General features: G+C 37.7%; 1 protein-coding gene across 5 annotated transcripts in view; it reads right to left on the minus strand.

The window, feature by feature from the left end:
• The window catches only part of SETD5 (SET domain containing 5), an 86675-nt gene that overhangs the window by 71475 nt on the left and 1200 nt on the right, over positions 1-14000 (minus strand). Inside the window, exon 2 of one of the 5 annotated variants that reach the window (XM_084766741.1) lies at positions 2301-2437. The exons of the other annotated variants lie outside the window; for them this stretch is intronic. The gene's annotated coding sequence lies outside the window, so the exon portion shown is untranslated. The remainder of the gene's footprint in view (positions 1-2300; positions 2438-14000) is intronic. 5 annotated transcript variants of the gene reach the window in all.

A 14000-nucleotide genomic window follows, 5' to 3' on the forward strand; every position in this document is an offset into this window, starting at 1 on the left:
AGCAGTGCTATCTCAAAAGCACACCGGAAGCCACTAGGAACAAACATAATCTAGCATTTCAACAAACATTTTTCAGAAGAAAAGAAAGATTCCAACTCCAAAAAGTTATACTAAGTCAAGAAACTCTGGTCCCCAAGAAACTCTATGCTACTGCTTTTCTGGCACAGAACTATTTATTAGTTATTGAAAAATATAAAAGGAGGTAGTTTTAAATAAACTAACTTAAGTACTTCCATTAAAATAGAAGTATCCTGAGAAAGTACTAATACCATCTTGAGGGACAGGAAAATGGCTCACCAGGAAAAGGTATTTACCTAAAGACCTGACTTTGATCCCTAGAACACAAAAACAAAGAAAACTGACTTACAATTGACTTTTTGACTTCCAGCATGCAAATGCACATGCCTCCCATAAATAAATGTAAATGCAAAAAAATACTATGGCATTTATAAAAAACAGTTGAAGCCTGATTGTGTGACAGAAAGACAACAGGGGAGAAGACCTTAAGGCTAGAAGCAGGATGATTTTGCAAGTCTGTCTGTCTGTCTTTCTTTTTCTGAGACAAGGTCTCTCTGTGATGGCAGCCCTGACTTGTCTTGGAACTCACAGACATCCGCTCGCCTCTGCCTCCTGAGTGCTGAGATTAAGGTGTACGTCACCATGCCCAGTGAAGCAGGATATTTTTGACCATACTTAGCTTTGTAAAAAAAAAAAGCCCTTTGAGACAGGGCTTCTCTGTGTAGCACTGCTGTCCTGGACATGCTTTGTAGAACAGGCTGGCCTCGAACTCACAGAGATCCAACTGCGCCACCACTGCCCAGTTTTAGCTTTGTAAATTTTACACAATAACTAGTAAAGTATTTTCATTTACTTGTAAAGCAAAAGGTAATCTCTGAAAACACTGACAGTGAAATAAAAATTAACTTCACTCAGTATCAAGCTGGTGGCAGTTTTCATACAAAGAAAACACCAAAAGATTTTAAAGTGCTGTAATGTGACTAACTGTATCTGAAGGGATGTGTTTTAAGGAAAAAGGGAAACACAATAAAACAAACCACACACCTTTTAGTAATTATATTGTTCTACTAATGTAAAAATGTTTTTGAGTACACTGTGGCAAAAAAATGAAGAAATATGTTGGTGTCACCGGAAACTGAGAATTGGGCACAGAAAAAAAAGATCAGTTTACATTAAGTACATGTACCGAATCTGAAATACTAGTATATAGGTGTTTTAAAAATAGAGCATTTTTAAAACCTTGTTTATTTAAAAGATCTAGAAATATCATCAATTTAAGAACAACGAAGATTCCCAGTCTCTAAGGATTATTTCCCATTAAAACTAACTAAGACTGGGTGAGATGACCAAAGAAGAAAAGAAGACTGTGCCAGGCAAGCCAGTGCTGCATATTCTAAAACCCTGTCACAAAAGCAAAGCAAAGCAACACTACTCCTCCTACACACACCAGAAACTGGGGTGAAAAAATGGTAAAAATGATGCTAGAATGTTTGGTCTTACTAGAATAGAAAAAAATGAAACAAGCAAGGAAACTACTAAGGATGAATTTAAAGGATTTACTTAGCCAAGAGGTAAAGGCAGTACAATCTGAATGTCAGAAATAGTAACAGCAATATCACACATATTCAAAACCATGAGCACAAAATAATACTTCACTAATCATCTCCCAAAGTTGCTAAGCTACCAATCTATTATTTTGAAAACCGATAAATAGGGGTAATGAGAAACAAGAACTTATCTTTTATCTTGCCTTTTGTACTCAATTGTAACTTAGCCTTAATGGGGTTACAGGAGAGGGAGTATTTCAGCCCAGACAATGTAGGAAGTAATAGAATATCAGCATTTCAAAGGCAAAAGGAAAGAAGAGTGGATCTAGCTAGGACCTGATTCCAAGAACAGTGAAATCTGCTAGACTCCCTCAAGGGGGACCTTGAGTTTTTCCCTTTTCTGAGTTTATGTCCCAAGGATATGGATGTCCTCTGTTTTCAGTTAATCACAACAAATTAAAGAAGCAGTTTTTAAAAAGCAGCTATTGGGCTGGGTGTGCTGAGGCACACCTTTAATCCCAGCACTTGGGAAGTGTATCTTTTTGAGTTTGAGGCCAGCCTGGTCAACAAAGGGAGTAGTCCAGGACAGGTAAGGCTCACAGAGAAACCCTGTCTCAAAAAAGAAGAAGAAAAAAGAAAAAGCATTTGTCTTTTTTAAAGATAGATACTAAAGAGCTTTGCAAAAATGTAAAACAATGTCATTTAAAAAAAAGAAAGTTATTATTCACTTAAAACCTCAGTCAAGGGCTGGAGAGATGGCTCAGAGGTTAAGAGCACTGCCTGCTGCTTTTCCAAAGGTCCTGAGTTCAATTCCCAGCAAACACATGGTGGGTCACAACCATCTATAATGTGATCTGATGCTCTCTTCTGGCCTGCGGGTATACACACATAATAAAAAAACAAACAAAATCTTAAAAAAACAAACAACAACAACAAAAAACACCTCAAGCTGGTGGTAATGGTGCATGCCTTTCATCCCAAAACTTGGGAGCCAGAGGCAGGCATATCTCCATAAATTTGAGGCCAGCCTCTACAGTCTGAGTTCCAGGACAGCCAGGGCTACAAAGAGAAACCCTGTCTCAAAAACCAAACTCACAAAAAAGCATGTCAACAAGAATCCTTGTTTTTAAAAAAACCTTATTAGCAATTACAATTTTTAAAGATTTATCTTTTATTCATGTGTATGTGTGTACATGCCCAAGGAGGCTACTGCGAAGGTATTTGTGAGCTGACATGAACGCTTTAAACTGAACCTGGGTTCTCTGGAAGAACAGCATGTTCTAAATCACTAAGCCATCTATCTCTCCAGAATTACTCTTGGTTTTAACTTCATGTATTGCATCTTAGTGGAGAGAACCCACACAAACACTTATTTATTGTAGGCTTCAGTTTTTAACACTTAAAAGTTTGAGGGTGATTGATCTAGGCTACAAATATCAACAGTTGTTTAATAGCATAATGGGCAAATACAACGAAAGTCAACAAAGTTCAGAATGCCATTATAAAATATGCCTGCAACTGACCTAATCACTAATTCGTATAAAATGTAGGTAGGACATCTCACAGTAAAATGTATCGACAACCTAGCCTTTAAAATTGAAAAAGTAGAAATGCTACAAAACAGCATTTAAAAAATATATACACAACACTAAAGAGATGGAGGTAAAACCTGTATATTCAAACCAATCTAGCACAATGTATGGTAAAAAGTTATTTTTATGTATATAGGGTATTCCTCCTACATGCATGTATCTGAACCACATGTGTGCTTGGTGACTGTGGTAGCCAGAAAAGGGTGTTAGAGTCCCTCCAACCATCTGGATGCTGGGAATCCAACCTGGGTCCTCTGCAAAAGCAACAAGTATTCTTTAACTGCTGAGCTGTCTCTTAAGTACTATTATGGCCTCTATCTTTTTTGTTCTGTTTTTTTCCAGACAGGGTTTCTCTGTGTAGCCTTTGCTGTCCTTGAACTCACAGAGAGCTGCCTGCCTCTGCTTCCCTGAATGCTGGGATCTCCAGGGCCTGGTGCATGCTAGGCACATGCTCTACCTCTGAGCTACTCCCTCAATTCCCAAACAGGCTATTATTGTTGTTTCTGTTTTGGGGCAGGGTCTCACTGTGTAGGCCTGGATCTCACTTTGTAGGCCAGGCTACCCTTGAACTCAGAGATCTACCTGCCTCTGCATCTCAAGTGCTGTGATTAGGCATGTATTACTATGCCCAGCCCTAAACTAATTTAAGGGTAATTTTAAACTAACATTTTGATAAAGTCCAAAGGAAATCCATTTGTCCTATTCTGTGTATTTAGATTTTTCATAATGAAGTTTTAAAGTTAATCTAATCTCTAGCTACTTGTCATACTATTAATGAAAAAAAAAAAACCACATTCTAAAAATTGCCTACATGGGTGGGGATAAGAGACCAACAGACAATCTAGCACAGAATCAGAATTCTATAAAGAAAACTGGTTTACAGGTAGGGACTGAGAGATTCCTCCACAGTTGATGGTCTTCTGTTCTAGGCCAGTTTTGGAGAGTGAAAAGGGTGTCACAAGCTATGTCCTAGGGAAACTAAGCTGTAGCATGATCCCTCCTCAAAAAAGATTAAGAAAAATTATTTCAGGACTAGGGTGTAGCGAAAGAACATTTGCCTTTCTTCTCATTATTCTAAAGAAAGATCATAAGCTCAGGTGCTGGAAAGATGTCTAGGTGGTTAGGAGCACTGGCTGCTCTTTCGGAGGACCAGAGTTCAATTGATAGAACCTACAAGGTGGCTTACAAGCAGCTATAAATACAAGACAGAGAATCTGACACCTTCATTTGGTTCGTGTGTGCACATAGTGCATAAACACAGCTGTAGACAAAACACCCATACATCGAAAATAATTAAAAAATTTAAAAATTAGCTGAATCCTTTGCACAACTATCTGCCACAGAAATGCATTACTATTATTATACATTAGGAAAAAACTAAAGCATTCTACCAAAAAATTATTTTTCGTCTCTCTTGGTTAGCACATTGTTATTTTGTATAAGACTTGTTCTATTTTTAAATTATATGCGTTTAGATGAATGTGTTTCCTTTGGAGGCCAGAAGAGATCATCTGCTCCCCTTAAGCTTGAGTGTGCTAGGAACCAAACTTGGATCCTCCGTAACAGTGGTTCTCAACCTGTGGGTCATGAAACCCCTCAGGTCATCTAAGACCATCAGAGAACACAGATAAATTTATATTATGATTCATGATAGTAGCAAAATTACAGTTATGAAGTAGCAATGAAAATAAATTAATGGTTGGGGGTCACCACATGAGGAACTGTACAAAGGTTCACAGCATTATGAACATTGACAACCACTACTGTAAAAGATCATTTTATAACATAGGATATACCTACTTCTTGTTGCTTTGTATACCATGGAAATTTCCAGCCATTCCTTTTAGTCTATAATAAACTGTAAGAGGAAGGTTACACCTACCCAGAGCCATAGTTCTCAAAAAATGTCACTTCATACATGGTCTAGCTAGATTTCTACTCAAACCATGAACTGATGCACTATGACTAGCAATATTGTAAAACCTAATGAACTAAGCATCAAGTATAAGAATGACATAAAAGGCCGGGCAGTGGTGACGCACGCCTTTAATCCCAGCACTTGGGAGGCAGAGGCAGGTGGATCGCTGTGAGTTCGAGGCCGGCCTGGTCTACAAAGCGAGTACAGGATATAGGATAGTCAAGGCTACACAGAGAAACCCTGTCTCGAAAAACAAAAACAATAACAAAAGCAAAAACAAAAACAAAAACAAAAAGAAACAAAAACATTTGGTTCTGGTCAGTTAAACCCAAGATTCCAAAAGTAAAAGTGTCTTTGACTTAGCTTTCTCATTTACTTGTTCTACCTGCTTTATAGCAACAGTAAATTCTGAGCAATATACCTGATGTTAGCAATGCTTACTTGTTTTGATTCTTGGAAGGTATTTGAATCTGGTTCTGCTTATTTACTGTACAGCCAAAAAAGTGATTAAGTTGTGAAGATTTTGTTATTTCATTTTAAAGATTTTAAATATAGACACGCTTTCAATAAAAGTAGTCCAAATACAAAAATCCCAACAATTTCATATTTTTAGCTTCACCTTAAAATGTCCTTTGACATAATCAATCTGTCCTTGTTCTGTAGTTTTGCTAGATTATGAATTAAAGTTCTACTTGATATAAGTAAAACTAAATTTATTTAGAAAGAACAGAAATATTTTAAAAGAGACTACAATTTTAGACTTGCTCCTATATTTTTTTCAGATCTGTTCTTTTAAAGAAGAAGAGGAAGATGAAGGAGGAGGAGAATTCTAGATAACATTTTTCAGGCTGTGGGCACAGAAATACATCACTTCCAAAGCTGTAGTAGTTTGTGCCACAGAACTGAGAAAGATAAAATTTATAGTTCATACAGCAATTTAATATTACATTCACTGTGTAGTCAATCTTATTGCCTCAAAAACCTATCTTTTTCTGTTTTAGGAAGTTATCTTTTTTTTTTTTAAGTGTGTTTTTGGGCTCATATATAGATAGCACGCTTGTCAACACATGCAAGGTCCTGAGTTCAATTCCCCCCGCCCTCTCTTTTGTTTTTTTTGGGACAGGGTTTCTCTGTGTAGCCTTTGCTGTCCTGACTCGTTTTGTAGACCAGGCTGGCCTCAAACTCACAGCAATCTGCCTGCCTCTGCCTCCCAAGTGCATGCACCAACACTGCCCAGCCTCTGAGTTCAATTCTCAAAACCACAAAAAGCACCCAAGTCTATCTCAAATGTCACAGTAACCACATTTATAATGTAACTATCTCCCCCTAAAAACAAACCAATTCTGAACAGTCCATAATAAAGGAAAATATAATAAATGATGAATGCAGAGGAAAACTAATTCAAGGCTCTTCTCCATATGTTCAGTCAATGGTTAACTGCAGACTGCCCTCCCTCAAAGAAGCCAAGAAGGCTTAACACTACATGCTATGGTTGTTGGTAGGAAATACAACTTTTGGTATGGGTTAAAGATCAGAAAAAGACAGGAATAAAAAAAAAAATTAAAGCACTCGGGAGGCAGAGGCAGGTGGATCGCTGTGAGTTCGAGGCCAGCCTGGTCTACAAAGTGAGTCCAGGACAGCCAAGGCTACACAGAGAAACCCTGTCTTGAAAAAACCAAAAAAAAAAAAAAAAAAAAAATTTAAAGTTATACACATTGAGAGAGAAAACAACAACTTCCTAATACAAATCAACAATGAACACAAACATAAAACAATGAAATCTCTCTGGACTGACACTAGATTATTAAATACACTAGCACAATCCTGGAAAATCCTAACCAGATCATAATATCTAAGAATTACAAAGTTTCCACTCTTACTGTAACAGCAGCGCGCACACACACACCCACACACACACCACCATATTAAACTACTAGTGGTCTAAATCTTCACATTTCAGGAGTGAAGAAAGGGACATCTGAGCACCAGAATATAACAATAGAAATGCTAAAAATTAAAAATTTCATTTTGAGTAGTGTTGGAAAATGCTTAGAGAATTCAGGAATCAAATTTTTATGTTCAAACAGCTATTTAATTAGGGTAGAGAGGTCAATGTATATAAACCCAAGCTGCATACATCGGTAATCTCCAATACAAACTGCAAATACTGATAGATTTCACCTTATAACACAGTGGCGTCTAGTAGTGATAATAACTGTGACTAGCCAGTGAAATTACGTGCTTTAACACCTTTCTGTAAACTAAGAACCTGAAAACAGTGTACCAAAAGTCGAAGACCTAAGTTATTTGTCCCTAGACTTTTAAGTATTAGCTTTAGAACATATAAACAAATCTACAACCTACCATAATATATATAAACTACAGTAGCCCATTCAATTCCCCCTTTGTCCTAGTTTCTTTTTTGCTGGGAAGAGGCGTAGTGGGATAATAATAGCAGGAAGTAAGGTGGAGCAGCTGCACAGCAAGATGAGGTGCTGTGTGTGCTTCACCTTCGTGCTGCCTGCTGCCGCCTCAGTCTTATGAAAATGAAATTAGCTGTTTGGGAAGCCCTAAGTTATAAATATTCCTGAGATCAAGATGTAGTCTCCTACTTCCTCACTTTTATCAGGGTCTGTTTTAGGTCTCCTGTTAGATTCAGTCAACGGAAGCAATAAAAGCCACATTTTTAGAGATTTTGAATATTTTGGAAGGGAATCCTAATGCTAGCAATAGATATTTGGTAGAAAGACTGAGGCTAGAACTAGCTTCCTTTTAGTCCCACAAATCTATGGACATAATCCATGTTAATGAACTATAAAAAAGAAGAAATGACCATCTAAATAGTCATGAGACTGTATAATATATCTCACTAAAGTTCATATTACTGCCGTTAGTATTTTGCTGATGAGAAACTTTTCCCAGCAGTGATAGTAACACAAATTTACTTTCTTGTTTGGGCATGTGTGCACATGGGTATGCATATTTGGGTCAGAGGACAACCTCATTTCATTTCTCAGGAATTGTCTTTCCCCTCAACTCTCAGACAGGATCTCTTACTGATCTAAACTAGTCAAGTAGGCCAGGCTGACTAGAGAGTGACCCTAGGGATCTGGCGTTTCTGCTTGCCCAGGGCTGGGATTACAAGCATCCATTATCCATCACAAACAGCTGTTTTACATGGGTTTGGGGGACTGAACTCAAATACTCTTTTTACAAAATACTTGAGGAACTGAGCCTTTTACCTGTCTCTCAATTTTTTTCAGACCAAAATATTCTATGTATTGTAACTACTAAGACTGCCATACTTAAAATAAAATGTTACATGGACAACACATTTGGCTTTTTTTTTTTTAAACAAATGAGAGAAATGACATAAAACCTGATAAATGTATAGTACGTACAACATTCTGGTTATGTTAATTTATAACCATGTCTTCTTAGCTAATCCATAAAAAGAAATCAGCATTTTAGTTCTCTTTATCTCATTCAAGCAACAGATGTGCTCTTGGTAAAGCAGCTCAAGGATTTCTAAAAATTAAAGTCTCTTAAACTGTTCGTGGAAATGAACCGTCATATACTAGTTTATAAGGAAGAATCCTTTGTCATCTAAATAACCTCTGTCTAATTTGTGAATAGAGTTTTTAAGAACTAGAAAACATGTATCATTTGATATTTACTTTAAAAGTAGCTGGAATGATTCAGGACAAACTCTTAACATACTAATGACAACTTCACAGGAACCTACATTTGGCAGCATCTCATGGTTTTGCCTACAAGAAATCTAACTTATAAACCTCTAACTCTGTAACTCTTATTAAGTAACGAGCTAGATGCAATCACCTTTTGCTTAGAGCTAAGCATAAACTAGTAAGATTGAGCCTAAACTAAAAGATAGGGGGCGCAGCAGTAATCTCCAGAGCATATCAGATTCTGCAGGAAGTAGGAGGAACACGAAAATAACATGGTACCTTTGTGTGTGCGTGCGTGCACATGCTTATTGTTTTGAGGGTTTGGTTGGTTTTGTTTTGTTTTAAAGACAGTCTTAATCTGGGGCTCGGCTGGTATTTTTGGCTGAGCTTCTTGACTCAGTTTCCTGAGTACTGGACATACAGACGTGAACTACAAGGCACTGTTATAAAAAGCCTTTTTAGCCTGGCATGAAGGTGTGCACATCTAATCCCAGCACTTGGGAGGCAGAGGCAGGCGGATCTCTGTGAGTTCCAGGGCAGCCTGGTCTATGAAGTGAGTCCAGGTCAGCAAGGGCTGCTACACAGAGAAACTGTCTCAAAAACAAAACAAAACAAAAGCCTTTTTAGCATACATTTTTCATGATCAAACATGTGAATGTTGGACTGCGCATTTTCCTCTTACTAAAATAAAACCAAAGTTAACAATACGCAATTACTGCACAAAGAAAAACAATTATTTGATACCTTGTCCAATCCAATCCAATTCCATACTGCATATATTGAAATACAAATCTGATTCACACAGAATAGGCCCCTCCAACCCTTACTAAATCTGGCCGGCAGAAGCTCTAGACCTAGTCCACTAAGGAGGCAAGGAGCATGGAACTCACTGTAATCCATACAAATCTTTAGTCCCGCCCCACCCTCTCAAGATAGGATAGGCTCTTCCAGGCTTCTAGTACATATGAAATCTAGGTTTAAAAGTATATGTTTGGCATAAATTTAAGGTTTAAGTGAGAACTAAAAACAGTTTCTTTAATTGTAAACCAAAGTGAATAATCTCCTGGGGAAAAAACCTCCTCTTGCTTTTCCTACCTCCTGCCCCTCCCCCACCAACACTGCTTCCCTGCTGTGCAAAGAGCCCTTTGTCCTGCCCCGCAGTTATCTAGCTGTTTGGCCATATTGACAGGCCTACTGGAGGCATAATAAGGGAGTCAGTCTGACATAAGCAGCTGGCGATTTGAAACAAAAATCTTCCTTTTCTACTCACAGGAAAGCCTGCTGCAGAGGTCTGTGGCTCCTCCCACACTTGCACCTATTTCTCAAAGACAGAAGCAAGGAACTGGCATTTCCCCTTGATTTGGTAGTATAAATTAAAAACTTGATTCCCTATCCAGAAATTCTTAAAACTGTGTGTGTGTTAATTCATAACATTAAGGCTAGAAGGTTTCCTCACCTCTGGGTGGATACATGTGTGATTATTACTTCAATTTGCCCTGAAAACTCTGGGAAGTCTCATACTACAAGACAGAAGAGACACAAGGAAGTAGCACGCATATTTATCAAGCAAAGCAGATCCAGTAATCCTAGGGTTTTGAAAATACCAAGGATTCAAAAGAGCCAAAAATTCATTTTCCTAACTTCGTATAAAGATACTTTATGGGAACTTACATTAAGTAAGGCATCTGAAAAATCAATATAATGGAAACAGAGTGGGGCAGAAATGGGTTTGAGAACTCTTACTCAGAAGAAACACATACAGACTGTACTTGGTTTCACTGTTTCTTTGGTATACATCACAGCTCCCTCCTGAAGTGCTGAGTAAGATCTTTCCCAAGTGATGCCTTTAACACACTCTCCCCTGAGGATTACTGGCATCTCTACCCAGTTTATAACTGAGTATACAATAGGACAAATTTTCTAAGATTACATGATTTAACAAAGTATGTATTGCTGAGTGAAAGAAAGACTATTCACTCCACCTTTTGCAACCTTCCCTGAATTCTAGCCACTTCACAATACCAAGTGAAGGTCATGTAATTTACTAAATGTGTTACAATCTCTGGGTCCAGAGTACCTCCAATCTATCTCATTCATAGGCACATTACTCTTCTTTTCTAAGAAGTCTGCCTAAAAGGACATTTGAAATCAAATTATAAGTGACTATCAGTTGAACTATTAGACACACAGTTTCCAGTCTAAGTTCACTACTAGCCAGGCCTTCTAATTTCAAATTTTTCAAATTAAATTGACAAGTCACTAGAGTTTAGCCAAACGTTATAATAAAATTTTATTTTACTTATGACCTAATTTCTCTTGGATATGTACTCAATAATTACTGACTGCTATGGCCTAATGTTTCAAAGTTATTCCAATATGAAGATGATTTTATTTCCCTTACAAAAGGCAAAGTTGGCATTGCCACCTTTGTCTAAAGTGTCAGAATAATTTCAGAAAATATGCAGGCTCCTACATTCTAAACAACATCAAAAGATGTAAGCATTTTTAAGTGTTCCAGTCCAAGTAATCCTTCCAAGAAAAAAGCCTCTTGATCCTCCAGAGAGTGACTACTGTGAGACTACACCAATTCCAAAAAACAGGAAATAAAAATGGTAGTCACTATTTTCTAAGGAAACTTGTATATTATAATTAAGCTAAAAACACTTGAACCTTAACTGTAAATTCCTTGAACTGTATGTATTAAACAGTCAGCATGAGTGAAATCATACTTATGGGATAACAGCATCTTACCTATGTAACAATACTCTTATTAAAACCACCTCAAACAACCCATTAAGAGAGTTTTGTTTTATAGATCTGCTTTTAGCACTGGAAAAACAATATGAACCACATCTGTGAATACAGAATACTCTCCATTGTTTCTTGGCTCTTTGCCACAAATGCCAGAGCCATGCTACAAATTATGTTTGTGGGATTTAAATACATTTGTACAAAATTGAACAAACAGAATCCTGAAGGAAAAGGTATTGGTTGTAGTAAAATCTTAGGGGGGTGGTGGAAAAAAAGCCCACATGATTTATGTGTTGCATATGCCTGAGTGATGGTTCAGTTTCAAATATTCCCTGCCAGACAAACTACTGGTTCTGCTCAATTAGGGGTGGGGTGATGGTAGTCAAAACATAGAAGGGACTCTTGCTGCCTTCTTACTATCCTGAACTAAACTTACTCAATTTCTGAATATTTCTTCTTTGTTTCTGATGGATTACTGCCAAAACATACCTTTGTTTGGTGGAAATACACACAATTAATGCAATTTACAGGTCAAATATCTAATCTGGAGAGGTCTACAGGTTAATATAGAAATTAAGACTAAAACATTAAATATTAATCCAAAAGTAGCTCTTCTTAGTTTACACATCCAATTATAGTAAGATGGTTAGCATGAACGTGAATATGGCCTAATATGGAGAGAGAAATACAAATCAGAAGTGACTCAAAGCAGTTAAGATATAGAGGAAAACATGTCAGTTGCTTTGGAAAAACAGAACGTAAAGATCTTCCTCACCCTATTCTGTCTAGTACTCAGGAAAATTTTTACATTACTATTTTAGTCTTTAAAAGGATTAAAAAAGATCAAAACACTAAAGAACTTTCAGTCCTGTGAAAGTATAAAATGTGATAGCAACAAAAAGCTGCAACCTCCGTCCCCAAACAAAAACCTCAAGTCTTTAACTTTGATCAGCTTTCAGGTGCTGACATCCATAAATGGATATATGAATTGCTAACTCTAGTCTCTTCACTAACAACAAGCAAACCAGCTCAGCAGTGCAATTTCCCAGGAAAGCAAGCAAGGTTTCTTTCCAATCCTGAGCAGCCATCGCCTAAGTGCAGTTCCCTGCAGCCAACAGCATTAATGGACGCTGCACTGCTGTCCTTCCCTGGAGACAGCAGCCAGCACTACTCAAGCTTCTCACGTAGCAACCAGAGCTCCAGAGCCAGCAGCTGCCGCCGCCTTGTATACTCACTCCTGTGATCCAACACAGGAGCAACCTTCTCTTCACCCCACCCCCACTTCTTAACGCACTTTTTTTGGGGGGAGGGAGGGAAGGGTGGAACCAGTGCTCCATGTTGGAAGTATGCTTTTAGAAAGAAACAACCCTAAGGTTACTGTTTTAAACTGAGATCTTTGACTAGAAAAAAAAAATCAACATATACCAAATTCCAAATATTTGTTTCCATTAAACCAGTGATTTAGAAGTAAGCATTAAGCTTTAGTTTTTAAAAGGCCAATTTTGGAAACATTCAGCAAATTTAAATTTACAGTTAGGGACAAGAACCTTGGGTTGTGTCCTACAAAAGACATAATTCAATATTCTACACAGGACAATAAGAATAATCTTAAAGGCTCTAATCCCATAACGGGCCACACATTTTGGCCAGAGAACTAATGATCCTCATGAGAAAACTGGAAGAAATCCAAGGGGGAAAAATTCCTGTGTCCTCCAACCTCAGAAATCTCTGATTATGTCAGTATTCTCTGCTTTATTCCTAGGTCAGATTGCACACATCTAAAATTACTCCTTACAGCTTTCCTTCTAGCGACCTAAACCATTATTAATATATAAAATTAAGCATCAAAACCACTTTGCTCTTAATACGTTGCACACAAACCTCCTAAAAAGCTTCTAAGGATCTGGATCTAAGGATCTGGATCCTTCCCAATCAAAGTATAGCTATTTAACATATGCCCAAGGAAATAATGTAAACATGACCTTGGTCATAAATGTTTTCTAAAAAACAGTTTATTTTGTCGAGGTATGGAGGAAATTAGAGAATCTGGATTCTTTTAAGTATTCTGAGCACAGGAAAAAATGGCAAAAGGAACTCAGGTACAGACAAAACCCATGGAGTCCACAGCTCTGGGCAAGAAATGAGTTGCTGGTGAACACATTACACAAGTAACATGAGAAAGCAGAAAATGCAGGTCACACACGCACCCCTGACCCAGACCAGTAAAGCGGCTGCAGCATCAGTATACCGGAGAAAGATCCCTTAGTCCTAAGAATGAAAAAGGTAAAGGCTTTCTATAGAATAAATTAGCATTGAAGGGGCTTTCCCAGCAGTTAAAACTTTCCCTCAGAGCGATTCACCTACTAAAACAAGGGCTTTTGCCTACCACCATTTACCTCACATCTTGGCTTGCACGCACAGGGGAAGAAGATTCTTAAGGGGCACATCCCCCAACCCCTTTAAAGTCGTTTTTAAAAGATCGATC

This window comes from Acomys minous (assembly GCF_964271855.1).
Source record: "Acomys minous genome assembly, chromosome: 17".
Lineage (NCBI taxonomy): Eukaryota > Metazoa > Chordata > Mammalia > Rodentia > Muridae > Acomys > Acomys minous.